This window comes from Mytilus edulis, chromosome 14 (genome assembly GCF_963676685.1).
Source record: "Mytilus edulis chromosome 14, xbMytEdul2.2, whole genome shotgun sequence".
Taxonomy (NCBI): Eukaryota; Metazoa; Mollusca; class Bivalvia; order Mytilida; family Mytilidae; genus Mytilus; species Mytilus edulis.
Genome location: NC_092357.1, coordinates 26,455,795 through 26,473,082, shown reverse-complemented (window position 1 = coordinate 26,473,082; position 17,288 = coordinate 26,455,795). Strand labels below are relative to the sequence as shown.

The window sequence follows — 17,288 nt, the reverse complement described above, 5'->3', positions numbered from 1 at the left end:
ACACCAATCAATTAGATGTAACCAAAAGTCTCTTAATGCGTGTGGAATGCGTAATTTTCCCCTTTGGGATCAATATTCTTCTGTCAGCTGTTCCATCCGTGCGTCCGTAGTAAATATTGTAAAAGTACGGATTTCGGTCATAGCTGGTCCGGTTCAGATCCGTATTTTAGAAATCGGTCAATGGCGGACGAATGCAAGAAAATTTACAAAAATAAACGATGTTTGACAAGTTATTTGGAAAGGAACATGACGGTTTTCATGCAATAAATGGATTAAACATTTACTGGAGGCAACTTTTGTCACGTTTAAATGAAGTAACAAACTTATTTTGCCGCCGAAATTTAGGTTGATGTACGTTTTCGAGTAACAAGCACCGAAACTTGCGGGAATGCAGGAAGTGATAAAAAGTTGTATTTTTATCAAATAACCTGCTACACACTGCGAAGACAATGTTTCAACCTCTTTTCTAAAGATAATGAATCGTTTATGTCTGAATTTCTTTAATTATCAGTAAAAAATTGATGTTTCATCAACTTGGTAAAAATTGAAAATGTCCGATGACGGAAGCGACTGAAAGCGACTGTCGTCAAGAACAGGGCGACTTGATTTCGCTTTTGGGGGTCGGGGAAAGCGAAGTGACGATCGGGAAGGCGACTTCTTCGCCCAAGTCGCCTGGTAGCGTGAGCCCTGATATATATATATATACATACAATGTACTATGTTTGCATTTTAACCCGTCAGGGTTTGATGTTTTTTTTGCAATAAAGATATATTATGTACATCCTTTTCTGAATAGGGAACAGGGTCAAAAATCATTTGACAAGTTCATGTTCGATTCTAACTCCAATACACTGTCACTAATATAAGTTCACTATCCACTGTTAATATTCAAGTAAATTATGTTTGATTCCTACAACAGTACACTATCACTAATGCCTCGTTCACATGGACATTTGATTTTAAGCTTTGTAAAAAGTTATATCTTGTTGACTCAAGTTTACAGCACCTTAAAATAAAATGTATACGGTTCTCTTTTTCCAAGCCGCACAGCGGACATATATATTGTTCACTTGAAATTTACTAAATTAAGCTTTATCACATTGAAGTGTATACGCATTACACGCAAGTTTAGATTTAATACAAGCACGAAGAGTCGAATAAGGATCCGATCCACATGTATTCTAGATGGAATGAATATGTCCAAATACATTTTACATGTACATGTAGCATCATCACAGTTCAAAAGATTAAGAGATGATTTTCCTGATGCCTCAGATTTTAGTTTAGCAGACCAGTAATAATTTACAGAGCAATCAATACAAACAATTTTTTCTAACTAGCTTTAGATGGTGGATGATTTAGTAAGTTGTATGGTGACGGGAGATCATAGAGATCTGTGATAGTAACGAGTTCACGAAACCAGCTGTTTGACAACTCTGTTTTCATTGCCAGTTGACGGAAGGCTAATTCTCGTTCAACATAATTTTTATTATCAATAATGTTTCTAAATATACCTAGTGTTCTTTTATGAAGCTCTGCTTCAATAGGAATTTGTCCTAAAAGTAGATAAGCTGCAGCATTAGCTGTACGGTCTGGAAGATGTTGAATACGCTTAAGAAATTTTATAAAGTATGTAGAGAGATTACTAATGTCAGTTTTAGAGAGTAAAATAACCTCTAGCCCATATAACAGTCTTGGAATTACGTAGCAACGGATTAAAGGAAGGGACACTTTTGGATTAACACCGTTGAGTCCATATAACCCAGCGCCCATGAGAGAATAAACAGTCTGTCGAGCTAATTGTATGCGACATGGGACTACATCCTTAGTTCCAGAACAGGAGAGCTTATCTCGCTGAATTCCTAAATGAACAGTATTAACTGGAGTATCCAAAAGTTCTCCATTGATGGACCAGTCGTGAGAGTCCCGACATCTGTAATTCTGTACACAAGATTTTTGACTGCTTATCAAATAACTGAATTTATTTGCATGAGAAGTTTGTAAAACTAGCATAAACTGTATTTCATATGGACAATTAGAAACTAATGTGACGTCGTCAGCTACAGTAGGCACGCCTACATAATGGGCCAATATTCGAACCAATACGATATGTTCAAGGTTAAGTTTGTTAAGGGTGGCCTAGTCCAAATAATTATGAAGTAAGGCTTCATAGAAAAAAATCCTAACAGCCTTTCAAGACGTCATAATTATTTCGAAGTAAGGCGTCAAAGAAAAAAATTATAATAGCCTTTCAAGACGTCATAATTATTTGGACTATTAAAGGGTGGCCTCGTCTCGTGAATTGTCAGTATTGTTTTTATATCTGTAAAAAAAACAATTCTATTGATTTACCTTATATTTTATGACAATTTGATTTTAACATAACATACCTTTGAATGTGAACAGCTCTATTTATGTGACATATATGTATGTTTTCATATTGGCTATTGTACTGTTTTCTGGTTTTTGCGCCAAGCAACATAACGGAAGTTTAAGGATTTCCAAATCGTACCGGTATTTAACGACTTAAACGAGTCGCCACAAACGAAGTCGTCCTTTTACGAGGGTTGTAATGGGATTACATCTTCTTCTTCTTCTTTCGTTAATTAATGAAGGATTTGTATATCCATCACATTAATGATGTGTCATTACATTAATGATGTATCTCAATTACAGAATCATGGCTGGACAATACAGTAACAAATGCTGAAATTCACATTGAAGGATACAACATTGTGAGACTAGACAACTCTAGAAATGGTGGAGGGGTGTGTGTATTCATCAGGGAGGACATTGCGTTTTCGCCAAGACAAGATCTTCACGACGACAGACTTGAGGCCCTCTGGATAGACATCTTAATACCAAATACCAAGACGATTACTATTGGGACCGTTTACAGACCACCAAAAGAGTCGTCCTTTCTTATTAACTTTGAAGAAATATTAAATAAATTAAATCAATTAAATGAATTGTACATTGTTGGTGATATAAATAAATGTTTATTACATAAAAAGTCATCTTTATGTAAAAACTATATGAATATTTTACAAATGTCAAATTTGAAGCAATTGTTATGTGAACCAACAAGAATAACTGAAAACAGTAAAACTTTATTAGATCATGTAATTGTTAACTCTGAAGACAGAGTCAGTCAATCGGGTGTTATTCCAATTGGACTTAGTGATCATTTTATTACATATTTTACTAGAAAATTTGAGAGAAAAACAATTTCAGATAGTGGAGAAAATTTAATCAAAATAAGATCCACCAAAAATTATAATAAAGAGGACTTCTGTAAAAAATTAAATGATGCTAATTGGTCTGAATTATATTTATGTAGAGAAGTGAATGGAACTTGGGCAAAAAAGATATTTTTACTTCTTTTTTAAATGAAGCAGCTCCTAAAAGAGATATTAAAATAAAAAAACATACAGAGCCATGGATGACTTCTGAAATTATTGAACTTAATCAAAAAAGAGATCTGCTTTTGAATATATATAAAAAAAAAAAAAAAAATAGTAAACATTTTTATTACGATTATTGTAAATGCAGAAATAAAACCCAGAGAGAGGTAAACAAAGCTAAGTCTTCATATTTTGAAAATAAAATAGAAGAAAATAAAAATAATCCAAAAAATATCTGGAAACAGTTTAAAAGTATGGGTTACAGTACAAAACAGAAGGAGAAAAGTAAAGTTGTACTTAATATAGATAATGAGAACTGTCATGACTCAAATACAGTGGCTAACTATTTTAATAACTTTTTTACAACTATAGCTGATAACTTAGTATCAAAATTACCACCAGTTCCAAAAGTGTTTGATATTAAAACAGATATTCCTCATTAATCTTTGTATCATCTTTTGGCGTGGCTAGATTTTTATAATACTTGGCCAGGAATTCTCTTTGTTCATCTGGGCAAGTAATGTCTTTTTCTTCATGACGGATGACTAGGGTTACAGAAGTTTTGTTATTGCCTAGATTCCTTTTTATGAGTTGGAAAAAGGTTTTTGATGAGGGTTTCTGTTCTAATTGACTAAAAAAGTTTTCCCTTTCCATAGCTCTTTCCTTCCGGAGCATTTTCCTGGCATTATATTTCGCTTCCTTAAGTTGTTTAAAGGAGTCATCTAAGCCTCTTTTTCGACCACCAATATCCCATATCCTGTGTTTTTGTTTACTGATGTTTAGCAAAATTTTGGTTTCGGCTGAGACCTTCAGTTTGGGGCCATTTAGTTTAATGATCCTTGACGGAATAGCAAATTTTTTCTGCTTTTTTTAAACAGTATATTAAATTTCCAACCAGTTCAATAGAGGTTAAATTTGGAGATTGGTTTTCTTGAAGTGTTTCTTTTAATTTTCCTTGGTACTTATTTAAATCCGCCCTATCCCATTCAATTTTAAACTTTTTCCCTGAATTAGAACTTTTTTTTTAATGTTGTTAGATTGTATTTTAGCTGCCAGGACGCAGAAGACTGGAACATGTCATTTAGTTGATAGATTGTTTCCACAAGTGTTTTCTATTATTTTATCTACTATATCCAAATCCTGAGTCAGTATATAGTCAATTTGAGATGAAGATAACCCATTGTGATGGAAAAAAAGTATCGTTATCTAAATGATTGCCTTTATTTATCCATTTGCCTTGAGTTTTGAATGCTCTTAAAAGCTTATCATGGGGGGTTTTCCTTGATGTTTTGAGAGTTCCGTTCAAGTCGCCACAGAGGATATGAGTAAGATCAGAATATTTTTCGGTTATATGTGACACTATGTCTAGATGTTCTCTATAGCCTATTTGTGAATTTTGTGCCAGGGTTGGCATGTATTCATTTATGAGACATACTGTATGGTTTTCTAACTCTATCTTTATAGCTATTACTCTTGAATTACCATCTGGAAGTTTATGAATAAATTTATTAAGAGAAGAAGGCCACATGATTGCTGTACCTGCTTGTCCTCTGCGTGCTTTAAAATTAGGAATTGGATCATTGTCGTCATGGGAGCGTGAAAAAATGGTGTGTAGAGGAAAATGCTTTTCGAAGAAATTTGTTTCATATCCCCAAAGCCAGTGTTCTTGAAAACATATAATAAGATAATGGTCTTTAGCAATGTCTTGGAGATAGTTAAAATTTGATTTTATCCCTTCAATGTTGAGAGTCATTATTCTAAGTCCCGGGTGCCTGTCCACTGGAACTGGTTTATATTTGGTGGTTTCTTCGATGGAGGAAGATATAAAAAAAAATGATGTGAAGGATCGGTATGAGCGACATCTTTCTCAGGAGACATATTTTGTATTGAATCATTAAGCAGATCTAAATCATTGACTGATTTTTGAATTACATTTGTTGTTATAGGATGACTGGTTGATGATTTGATTTGGTGGTCATTTTGAATATTGGATATTGTGCTCTCAGTTGATGATTGAGTATGATGGTTAATTTGGGCCTCAGTCAGTTTAGCTTACCGTTATTCGTCTTTAACCTGCACCGTACGTGGAACACTACTCCAATATTTTTAGGAAAACGACACATAAGAAACGTACAAATAAAACCACAGTGATCATAAAAATAACTATCAAACTTAAGAATAGTATGAACCAGGATTGAAAGCTATCGAACTAGCCATAGCAAAAAAAAATTCAAAATCTTATAGTTGGTTACTTATCAATTAAACATCGTCATCATACCACCATGAACCTGTACCAAGTGAACCTCATATAATATATATATAACCCCTCAATGCTTAATGCATTTTTATGCTGCTCGTGATAAAAATAAGAAGATGTAGTATGAGTGACATGCAATTAGACAACTCTCAATCCAAGATAGTCTTAAGCAACTATAGTTTACGGTACTACCTTCAACACGGAGCTTTCAAGTGTGAACACATTCATTTCTGTAATTTATGAACTTCAAGGTTAAATAGTTAGAAATAATATTACGTTTGAAAAAAAAAATCATTTGTATTTAATCGTTCATTCTGACAGGGACGTATATGTATTATAGGTCCCTGATTCTGATAATGATAATTTCTCACTCAGTTCAAGTTTCACCATGATCGAGTGCTTATTTTATAGAATCTGTCAGTTAATTTGTTATTTACTGAATTATCTCTTTAATCAAACGAGTGTATTACTTATCTAATGCATTTGATTAACTAGGGGGGCGAGGATGAAAATTAAAAAAAAAGGCAGGACAGGAGTTTCAAGTGAAAAAAAAGGCAGGATGAGCAAGTGGGCAGAAAAAAACCCCGGATAAAGTTGTAAGAAAAAGGCAGGACCAAACATAGTGAAAAATAAAAAGGCAGGACCGAGATCACAACTAAAAAATATGCAGGACAAAATGTTTCATCCTAGCACTGAAACGACATATATGTCGCCTTGGCATTAAAGACCAAACAGCCTATTCATTTCTACCAGTGATTTTTCCTTAAAATTTTGTGTGAAGGTATTTTATGATTTGAGGAACAAAATATGATGAAAAAAATTGGGGGTCACCGACTTAGTTTTGTCACTATAGCAACCTCAGTTTCCTGTTTTCCCGAATATTAACATAATATTTGCTTGTTATCTAAACTCTCAAAAGCTGCTAAACTGATCTATGAATACGAGAAGTATTTTTTTTATCATAGGCTGTGTCGTGGACGTGGTTTGTTGATAGTTATTTCGTTCTTATTGACGATACTCTACTACATTTCTGGTTAAATATAACTTTTGTCTTGACAATACATCATTAGCGGATTTAGGGGGGTAGGGGGTTCAGAACCCCCCCGGTAGGAAATCTTAAAAATATTTTGACCAAAAATTTGTGAACTAACCGTATACCATCTTGGTCAAATATCAATTTCATTCAAATTTGATATCATGCAATAAATCTAATTATCAAAGTGGCATGTTTTCACTAGACTCTGTTATATACACAAATATCATAATCACATTAAAAGAGGGACAGTCAAACTCGTAAATCTAAAACAAACTGACAACGCCATGGCTAAAAATGAAAAAGACAAACAGAAAACCCCGCTGTATACCTGTTTATCATTTAGGCTATCAGCCTGGCTACAAAGGACTAAATGAATATGTCATTATTCCGTTTTAGGTAATGAGGTTTTTTTTAATACAAAGAAAAATAGGTAAATTTTTTTGTTAAAGTAAGTCAACATGATGAACAAATTGTGAAAATGTCTTTAAAGGGCAATAACTCCTTAAGGGGTCGATTGACAATTTTGGTCATTTGACTTATTTGTAGATCTTACTTTGCTTAACATTTTTGCTGTTATAGTTTATCTGTATCTATAATAATATTCAAGATAATAACCAAAAACTGCCAAATTTCTTTAATATCATCAATTCAGGGGCAATAACTGAAAAACCAGTTACCCAATTTGGCTGAAAATTTCAGGAAAGGTAGACCTTGACCTAATTAATTTTAACTTCTTGTCTTATTTGCTCTAAATGCTGGAGTTTTTGAGATATAAGCCAAAAACTGCATTTTTCCCAGTGTTATATTTTTAGCCATGACGGCCATGTTTTTTGACGAAATAAAAAACAAAATAAACAGTTTATTTTATACACCCTACTGATCATTCAGTTGAAGTTTGGTTGAATTTGGTTGAGTAGTTTCAGAGGAGAAATTTTTTGTAAGTTAGCAAATATGATGAACAAATTGTGCAAAATTGTCATTAAAGGACAATAACTCCTTAAGGGGTCAATTGACAATTTTGGTCATTTAACTTTTTTAAAGATCTTACTTTGCTGATCATTTTTGCTGTTTACAGTTTATCTTTATCTATAATAATATTCAAGACAATGACCAAAAACTGCAAAATTTCCTTAAAATTACCAATTAAGTGGCAGCAACCCAACAATGGGTTGTTTGATTCATCTGCAAATTTCAGGGCTAATAGACCTTGACCTAATGAACATGTTTACCTCATGTCAGATTTGCTCTAAATGCTTTAGTTTTTGAGATATAAGCCAAAAACTGCATTTTACCCCTATGTTCTATTTTTAGCCATGGCGGCCATGTTTTTTGACAAAATGGAAAATAAAACACAAACTTTATTTTAGATACCCTATGGATCATTCAGCTAAAGTTTGGTTGTAATTGGTTCAGTAGTTTCAGAGGAGAAGATCTTTGAAATAATTTACGACGACGACGGACGCCAAGTGATGGCAAAAGCTCACATTTCCTTTTAGGAAAGGTGAGCTAAAAAGAGTAAACCAAAAGAAAGTTAAACATCAAATGCATGTTCATGTAACATAGGCAGGTGTTACCTGAAGAGCTCCCGAGGTTTTTTTTAAAAGAAACCTTTCATTCAACAATTGTCAATATTGTTAACAAAGGTTGGGAACAAATCCAGGGACAAACTACGTATCTTGGTGCGATTGAACCTTTGTGCCATAGTGCGAATTGCCAGAAGTGGTTTCTACAGTTAGTGAGTACATCCGGAATTGAAAAAAAAATCGTGTAAGTGCAGTAGCTACTTGACACTTTTTCCATAATATCCGGCTCCCTTTGGGAGCTTATGAACCTAGTATTGTCCTTACCACAATCCTCAGCTGGGCATAATAATTTACTTCTAATATAAGTTATAATTTTATTTGTAAACACAAAACATAAAAAATATATAATACAGTATAAGGCACAATTCCCAAGAATTAAATAACACTTTTAAAGATGTATATATAACATAACAAGAGTGGATACACTGAAATGTCTTGCCTGTTCTAGTGTTCATAATATAATTTATGTTGAAAATTTAAAAAGAAGAATTATTTATGTTGAAAGTATATAAAAAAAGTTTATACCACAAACATTACATTAAATTAAATATAACATTAAATGACCAATGTACATGAGGTCAAGGTGAGATAATCCCTTTCAGACAGACAGTTAACCTATTGCTAAAAGTATCTCCAAAATCAACCTCATAAAAAAATTAACTTGACCAATGAACCATTAAGATTAGGTCAAGATCAACTAACAATTGTTAAACAGACATACACAGATTATTATTACCAGACAGACATTTTCACCTTACAAACATTCCATATACTAAATATAATTGACTGGATACTTATAGTATCTGAGAAATAGACCAAAACACAAAAAATTAACTTTGACCAATGAACTATGAATATGAGGTCAAGATCAGTTGATTATTGCCAGACAGACATGTACACCTTAAAAACATTTCATACACCAAATATAATTGACTGGATGCTTATAGTTTCTGAAAAATAAAGCAAAACACAAAAACTACTTTGACCACTGAACTAGGGATATGAGGTCAAGGTCAAATGACACCTGTTGGGCAAGTACACCTTACAATCATTCCACACATCAAATATGGAAGACTTATTGCTTATAATTTCAGAGATATGGACCTAACCCTGTAAACTTAACCTTGTTCACTGATCCATGAAATGAGGTTGAGGTCAAGTGAAAACTGACGGACTGACATGAGGGCCTTGCAACATACGCACATACCAAATATAGCTATCTTATTACTTATAATAAGTGAGAAATTAACATTGCAAAAAAATTGAACTTTTTTGAAAATGAAGTCAAGGAAAATGGTCATATGACAGACGGAAAGTTCATAACAAAATGCATCTATATACAAAGAGGAGGTATCTGGGTCTTCTACCTTCTAAAATTTTAAGCTTTTAAGTCAAGAGCTAACACCGCCATCAACGCCTTCACCGCCTGATCACTATCTCTAAGTCTCGCTTTCTGCAACAGAAGTCGCAGGCGAGACAAATACTTACAGAACGCAAGAAAACATATTTAATTTGACTCTAGTAAATATAAACTAGAGGCTCATGAGAGCTTGAATCACTCACCTGGCTTTGATAAGATTAATTGAACATTTGTATGTATTAATTACCCTTAGGGTCCTATGTTAAACAAACTCCCCCTGCTGGCAGCCATCTTGTATGATGGATCGGCTACAAAGTAACAACACTTAGTCAGCACCTTATAATGATCATTCATGCCATGTTTGGTTTCCATTTAGTGGCTCTCTAAAAGAAGACAATTGTAATTTATTCCCATAGGGTCATATGATAAGCTTAGTCCCCTGCTGGTCACCATCTTGGGTGATGGATCAACAACAAAGTAGCAACACTTGGTCAGCAACTCATAAAAACATTCATTTCATGTTTGTTTCAATTCCTGAAGCGGTTTTCTAAAAGAAGAAATTTGTAAGTATTTCCTATAGGTTCCTATGTTAAACTAAGTCACCCGCTGGATGCCATATTGGAGTATGGAATAGGCTACAAAGTAACAACACGTAGTCAGCACTTTATAAGGAACAATCATGACATGATTGGTTTCATTCCATTTAGTGGTTCTCTAAAAGAAGAATGTATGTATTTTCCATGGGATCCTATGTTAAACTAGGTTCCTGATGGCGGCCATATTGGGTGATGGATCAGATACAAATTAACACTTGGTCAGCACTTCATAAAGAACATTCATGCCATGTTTGGTTTCATTCCATTTGGAGCTTCTCTAAAAAGGAGATTTGCATGTATTTCCTATAGGTTCCTTTGTTAAACTAATTCCCATGCTGGCGGCCATCTTGGATTATGGAATCGACTACAAAGTAACAATACTTAGTCAGCACCTTATAAGGAACATTCATTATATGTTAGGTTTCATTCCATTTAGTGGTTCTGTAAAAGAAGACTGTATGCATTTTCCATGGGATCCTATGTTTAACTAGGTCCCCGATGGCGGCCATATTGGGTGATCGATCAGATACAAAGTAACAACACTTGGTCAGCACCTCATAAGATAATTCATGTCATGTTTGGTTTCATTCAATTTGGTTGTTCTCTAACAGAAGACATTTGTATTTCCCATAGGGTCCTATGTTAAACTAAGCCCCCTCTGGTGGCCATCTTTGATGATGGATTGGCTACAAAGTAACAACACTTGGAACATTTATGCCATATTTGGTGTCATTCCATTCAGTGGTTCTCTAGAAGAAGTTAAAAATGTAAAAAGTTAACGGAGGATGCACGCAAATTGATGAGAAAAGCTCACTTGACCTTTTAGGTCAGATGAGCTAAAATATAAAAAATATATATGCAGGAAAGGATTCAAATGAACAAGTTTCAGATAACTTACTAAATTCTGGCTAATGACGCTAACAGCATAAGGAAAAAAACATCCGAAATTTTTTATTCAACCTTTTTTCATTAACTTAGAAAACTTATCTTTCTGACATTAAATTAATTTTTAGTAATAAAATCAAAACCATTTCTTGAATCTCAATCAAAATGAGTTCTGGTGTTACTTTCCACATTCTAGCTAATGACACTAACAGCATGAGGAAAGTTACATCCGAAATCATTCATAATATAAGAAAACTTATCTTTCTGACATTAAATCAATTTTTAGTAAAAAAAATCAAAACCATTTCTTGAATCTCAATCAAAATGATTCCTTGCCATGCATTATTATATCTTTATTTAATCTTACTAGAACACACCCGCGAAATCGCGGGCAATCAGAGCGTATTTGAAAGGATGTAAAGTGTTATAGGAAGAATTTTGTAAGAGATTTAATGACTTGAGAATTTCAGGAAAAGTATCAAAAGTCATAGGTACTTGGGGACAGGAAAATGTTTTTTTTAACCCTCCTCCTTTATTTCCAAAATTCCCATTTTTGGTTTTCTATTAATTTCATTATGAACATACATTTAGTGTACATGTATTATGAACATTCCAGTCAGGAGCCTGTAATTCAGTGGTTCAGTGATATTTTTTTTTTTTTTTTTTTTTTATAGATAAAGAAGGCTGTTAGTTTTCTCATTTGAATTGTTTTACATTGTCATTTCGGGGCCTTTTATATCAGACTATGCGGTATCGGCTTTTGTTTATTGTTGAAAGCCGTAAGGTGACCTTTACATGTTAATTTCGGTGTCATTTTGGTCTCTTGTGGAGAGCAGTCTCATTGGCATTCATACCACATCTTCTTTTTTTTGTACATTTAGTGACTTGAGAATTTCAGAAAAGGTATCAAAAGTCATAGGTAATTTGGGACAGGATAATTATTTTTCTAGCCCGGCTCCTCCCTTTTCCACAAAAAAATCCTTTTTTATGTTCGTTCTCTATTTATTTTAATGACACATGGATAATTTTAGCGCTTATCTATATATTATGAACATTCATGCTTATATAGGGAATCACTGAAGCACGACCGGAGCGGGCCCCTCTTAGGCAGTCAACGGGCCCCTGCGTATGAAAATTTTTGGATCCGCCACTGCGGAGGGGCCCTGATCCCAATATCCCGGGCTTAAAAACATGAAATCCCGAGGTTCTGAATTTATTATACAAATTAAATATCTCGACATCCCGAAATTTGAAAAAAGAAATCCCGGATCCCGAAATCATGGGTCAATCCTGAAATTTCGATCTTAAAAACACCCGTTCCAGACGTCCCGAAAGTGTATTTACAGTCAATACTCAGTTTAATAATTGATCCACATCGGTCATTGATATATTGGTCATTGATATATTGGTCATTGATATATTATTCAGACCCTCTCTATTAAATAAACCCTGTGACCGCCGTGGATAGTAAACTTGAAAATGATATCAGACAGAAAATACACTTTATTCGTAGTATATGTATTTGTTTCAAAGTAAAAAGAAAAAAACGCAAACCGGAGGTCTAATCTGATTTAAATTTCGTCCAATGACGGATATAAGACAGAAAATACACTGTATTCGTAGTATAATGTATGTTCAAAGTATACAGAAAACGAAAACCGGAAGTCTAATCTGACTTAAAATTTCGCCCAATGACGGAAACATATCCGGACGTCTTTTTTTCTCGTTTTTCACCCAAAATAACTCAATCTGAATAATCATATGAATGGATGACAAATGCGATTATGCACTGTACCCATAGGACACAGAGGCGTGATGATTAATTTATTGTGGAAAGAAGAGAAGCGACACCAAAAATGAGGTCTTCTCGTTTAATAGTATAGATTATGCAGTAGCATATTTTTTTCGTTGAATTTACTGAAATTCAGTTCTGTGTATTTCTAGCTGTTTTGTTCTTCCTTCTTTTTGTAATTACCTAAAACAAACAAGAACAGATCTAGCATAAATTGGGTATTAAAAAAACAGAAAACATAGCCCAAACAATTTAAAACATGTAACATTTAAATCAAAAACAGGAATTAAGTGATTAAAATATGGGCACACCTCTTATATTATATGGTCCATGACATATTTGAATTCAACAATGATTAAGTTACATTTAAAGTAAAGAAAAATATCAGCTATTCACTATCAGTATTCATAAAAAAATATATGAAGATGTGGTATGATTGCCAATGAAACCACAATGAACAGACAGACAATCTGTTGGCATGAACAATACTATATAATATATATACCCTCTCATTCTAGTTACCTACAGGGATAATAATGAACCATCACTATCATTTACTATCAATATGTGGAAATATAAATGTTAAATTTTGATTGTGCTACTTGAATTAAAATCCATACCATATTGAATAAACACAACCATAACTTGTACCTTTACTTATTCCTATTAATATTGAAATTAAACTAGAGGCTCCTGAGAGCCGGAATCGCTCACCTGGCTTTGATAAGATTATTTGAACAATTGTATGTATAACCCATAGAGTACTATGTTAAACAAAGTCCCACTGACAGCCATGAATGATGGATCTGCTACAAAGTAACAACACTTAGTCAGCACCTTCTAAGGATTATTCATGCCATATTTGGTTTCATTCTATTCAGTGATTCTCTAGAAGAAGACATTTGTATCTAATTCCCATCTTAATTTCTGCAAATAGGTGAAACATTTCTTTGTGTTAAAAGTTTTTTGACTATGAAGATTAAAAGTCTCAGGCTAAAGCTGGAAAGTCAAACGCCGAGGAATTAGTTTGGCGCTGAAATTTAATTAGTGCTAAAATTTAAAGTTTACCGCTGGGGTTGTATAGTATTGCTCTGAATATGTTGGGATCAGCGCTGAAGGATTATATAGTCTAGCTCTGACGATATTAAGATCAGAACTGACGATTTAATGTCCAGCGCTGATGATGGTAAGTCTTGCGCTGAAGATATAACTGAAAACTCAAGCGCTGCAAATATAAAGTTGATCGCTGTAGATATATTTAAAATTCTGCAATGGATACGGAAAGACTGGCGCTACAGATGTGAAATGCGCGGTGGAGATAAAGTTCAGCGTTAAAAATATAAACCCAAGGGCTGAAAATGTAAAGTATAGTACTGTAGATTTAAAAGTCTAGAGCTCGAAATAGGAGTATGGTGCTCTAAATGAAACGCAGTGGTGGATCCAAAGGGGGGTCGGGAGTTGGACCCCCTTTTTTTTGGTACGATCATTGCATTTGAATGGGGACGTATGGTTGAAACCCCCTTTATCCTGTGTTGGGAACTTGGGACCCCCATCCCCTTTTTAAAAATTACTGGATGACTGCCCCTGTAACTTCTAGCGCTCGGTGTTTAACTTTATGTTTTTTTTTAAACTGCAATGTATATTTAGTAATTATATAAAATCCACAGTGCTGTTTCGCCGATGTACAACCCACAAATTCTTTTATTTATATCTGCATTATGAACTAAATTGAAAGAAGTATTTTTATTATTCTAAAAAGGTCCTGTGTATGAGAGGTCACCTTTAACAAACAAGTTAATAAAGAAATGCAATTGTTAAAATACTTTAATTGTCAGATCAAGAGATTTAGTTATATAACGTGTTTTTGGATGGCATTTCCCCTCAGCATTTCCCAATACAAAGTCTTGTGTAAAACCCATATCTTTTACACCAACACGAAATTGTTCTCCCAATTATATTCACGTATACAAACACCTTGTTTTATTTTTAGACTAAGCGGGAAATATAACTGCTTTAACCCAACTAACATCATTAAACGAGCGGGAAATATAACTGTAAGCTATATACATAATGCTGATTATGCATTTCTCACGGATATTTGATACAGCGAAGGTCGTTGATTTATCATCACTCCTACATCATGTACATTCCATCCTCTAGTTTCCGCCGTAATTTATAATTAATCTGACAGTGCTCGACATCATTTTAAAGTCACTGCTACACCGACAAAGTAGTTTGTTACATTTTAGATATGACATAAAAAAAACATTTTGTCAATATGATATTTTATATATTAACTATTCTGAGACAACGACAATGGAACCATGACGTTTCTTAAAAAATCATATTTCTGAAGTGAATTGAAATAAATATAAATTGTTTCTATTAGAAACATAAATTGTTTCTATTAGAAACAAGAACATTGATTTAAAAAAAGTTTCATCCTGTGTGTTTTGGAAAAAGAAAGGTTTTTCCTTTATTTTTAATAGGAAAATAATGTTTGTCCCATGCAAGGATAACCATACCCCCTTAAACAGATGAACTGCCGGGCCAAAATTGTATTTGGCTTTCATTTATTTAATTTTAATCATGCCTTATGAAAAGGTGATTCAGCTTTTAGGCTCGGAGAAGATTAGCTCATAAATATTATTCCGTACTACAATCAGTATGTACTCCTATGTAAATCATGTCAGAAGTCAAAATGATTTAGAAATTGTTAACCAAAATAAGGATAAAAATAATAGGCTAATATACAAACAAAATCTAGAAAACTCCTATGAAAATTTATATAATGATAAAATATTAAATTTACAAGAGAATAGCAAACTCCAACTTTTTAAAAAAATAAAGAAAAGCTATAACTTTGAACCATACCTACTTTCTCAAAACTTTGAATATAGACAACTAATTTCTAAATTTCGAATAAGTGACCACTGCTTATTAATAGAAACTGGAAGATACAGGAAAATTCCCAGAGATTTAAGACTATGTACACATTGTGATGTACTAGATGATGAGTTTCATTTCTTTTTTAAATGTAAAATAAATGAACAATTAAGAAAAGAATTTTTAAATGAAAATAAATATAATAACTTAAATGATATAGATAAATTAAAACATATTCTCAATCCTGAAACAAAACAGGACACTTGCAAATTAGGCTCCTTTTTAAAAAAGTCACTAAGACTGAGGGCAGGGAGTCCTTGATATAATTTGAATCTCTTATATATATATATATATTGATTTAAAAAAAAAGACAAATTATAGTTCAAAGTGTGTCCATTGTTTATTTTCATTGTTTTATGTAAACTGTATATTATGTATAATGTTTTAAGCCATTGGTCCATATGGGCGTAAAGTGCTTTTCAAATAAAGTATAAAGTATCTTCTAAGGAGGCTAATTAGCACCACACATCTTTTTTTAAATTTCTTCCTAGGTTTGCGTTTCATTCTTAATTTATTTTTGTATATGTTATTATCAGACACTATAATATTGGATTTACATTTACATTCATGATATAATTTTAAATTTTATAAATTTAACAAGACAATAGATATGGTACAGCCAATTCTTATTGAAAGAGACAAAATAACAAAAAGGACGCGGGTATAGTAGATTAGAGCAAAAATAATGACACTATAAGTCAAATAGAAACAATGATGTTTTTACTTTAAAATGAATTATTTAGAACAAAGATTTTTTTAAATTTTGATGTTAGAAAAAGTTTGTTGAAATTTCAGAATACGACAGATTCTTTGTTATTTCGAAAATGTCTGCGTTATTCCGCAAAAGTTTGCGTTATATCGCAAAGTTCTACGTTATATCTCAAATGTTTGCGTTATTTCACAAAGGTTTGCCGTTTAGCACAAAGGTTTGCCGTTTAGCGCAAAGGTTTGCGTTCAAACGCAAACATACATGTAGGAAGAAATGTGAGGCGCTGATAGGCTTCTGTAATCTTCCGCCTATACATTAAATCTTTATTATAGGGAAATGAGTAGGTCCGGTAAGGGCCAGATTTGGCCTCAAATTTCAAGTTCATCTGACGAAAGATGTTGGACACTTTTTAAACACTTAAATGTCTATTTCAATTGATTCAATTATTTTTTTGTGAAAGATTTCAACTGATTCACTCATTAAAAACGCTCCTATTCAAGCTTAAATATGAAAAATCTATCAAATATGCCAAAACTGTCACTTTTCATATGTTTTTTGTCAAAAATTAAAGTGGCCGCATCTGTGTTCATCCTCGACCTTTATACATGTTAAGTATTATCATCAAACACAACTTCTATTTCAATATCTAGAATGAACACGAATGCGGCCAATTTCATTTAAGACGGAAACTGTCTAAAATTTAACTAAAATGCTGAAATT

General features: G+C 33.1%; 1 long non-coding RNA gene across 1 annotated transcript; it reads left to right on the top strand.

The window, feature by feature from the left end:
• The first annotated feature begins 698 nt into the window (after window positions 1-698).
• LOC139503013 (uncharacterized) lies at window positions 699-2,965 on the top strand. Its single transcript, XR_011658997.1, has 2 exons — window positions 699-2,304; window positions 2,677-2,965. It is a non-coding gene; the product is annotated as an uncharacterized lncRNA (long non-coding RNA).
• The last annotated feature ends 14,323 nt before the right edge of the window (window positions 2,966-17,288 follow it).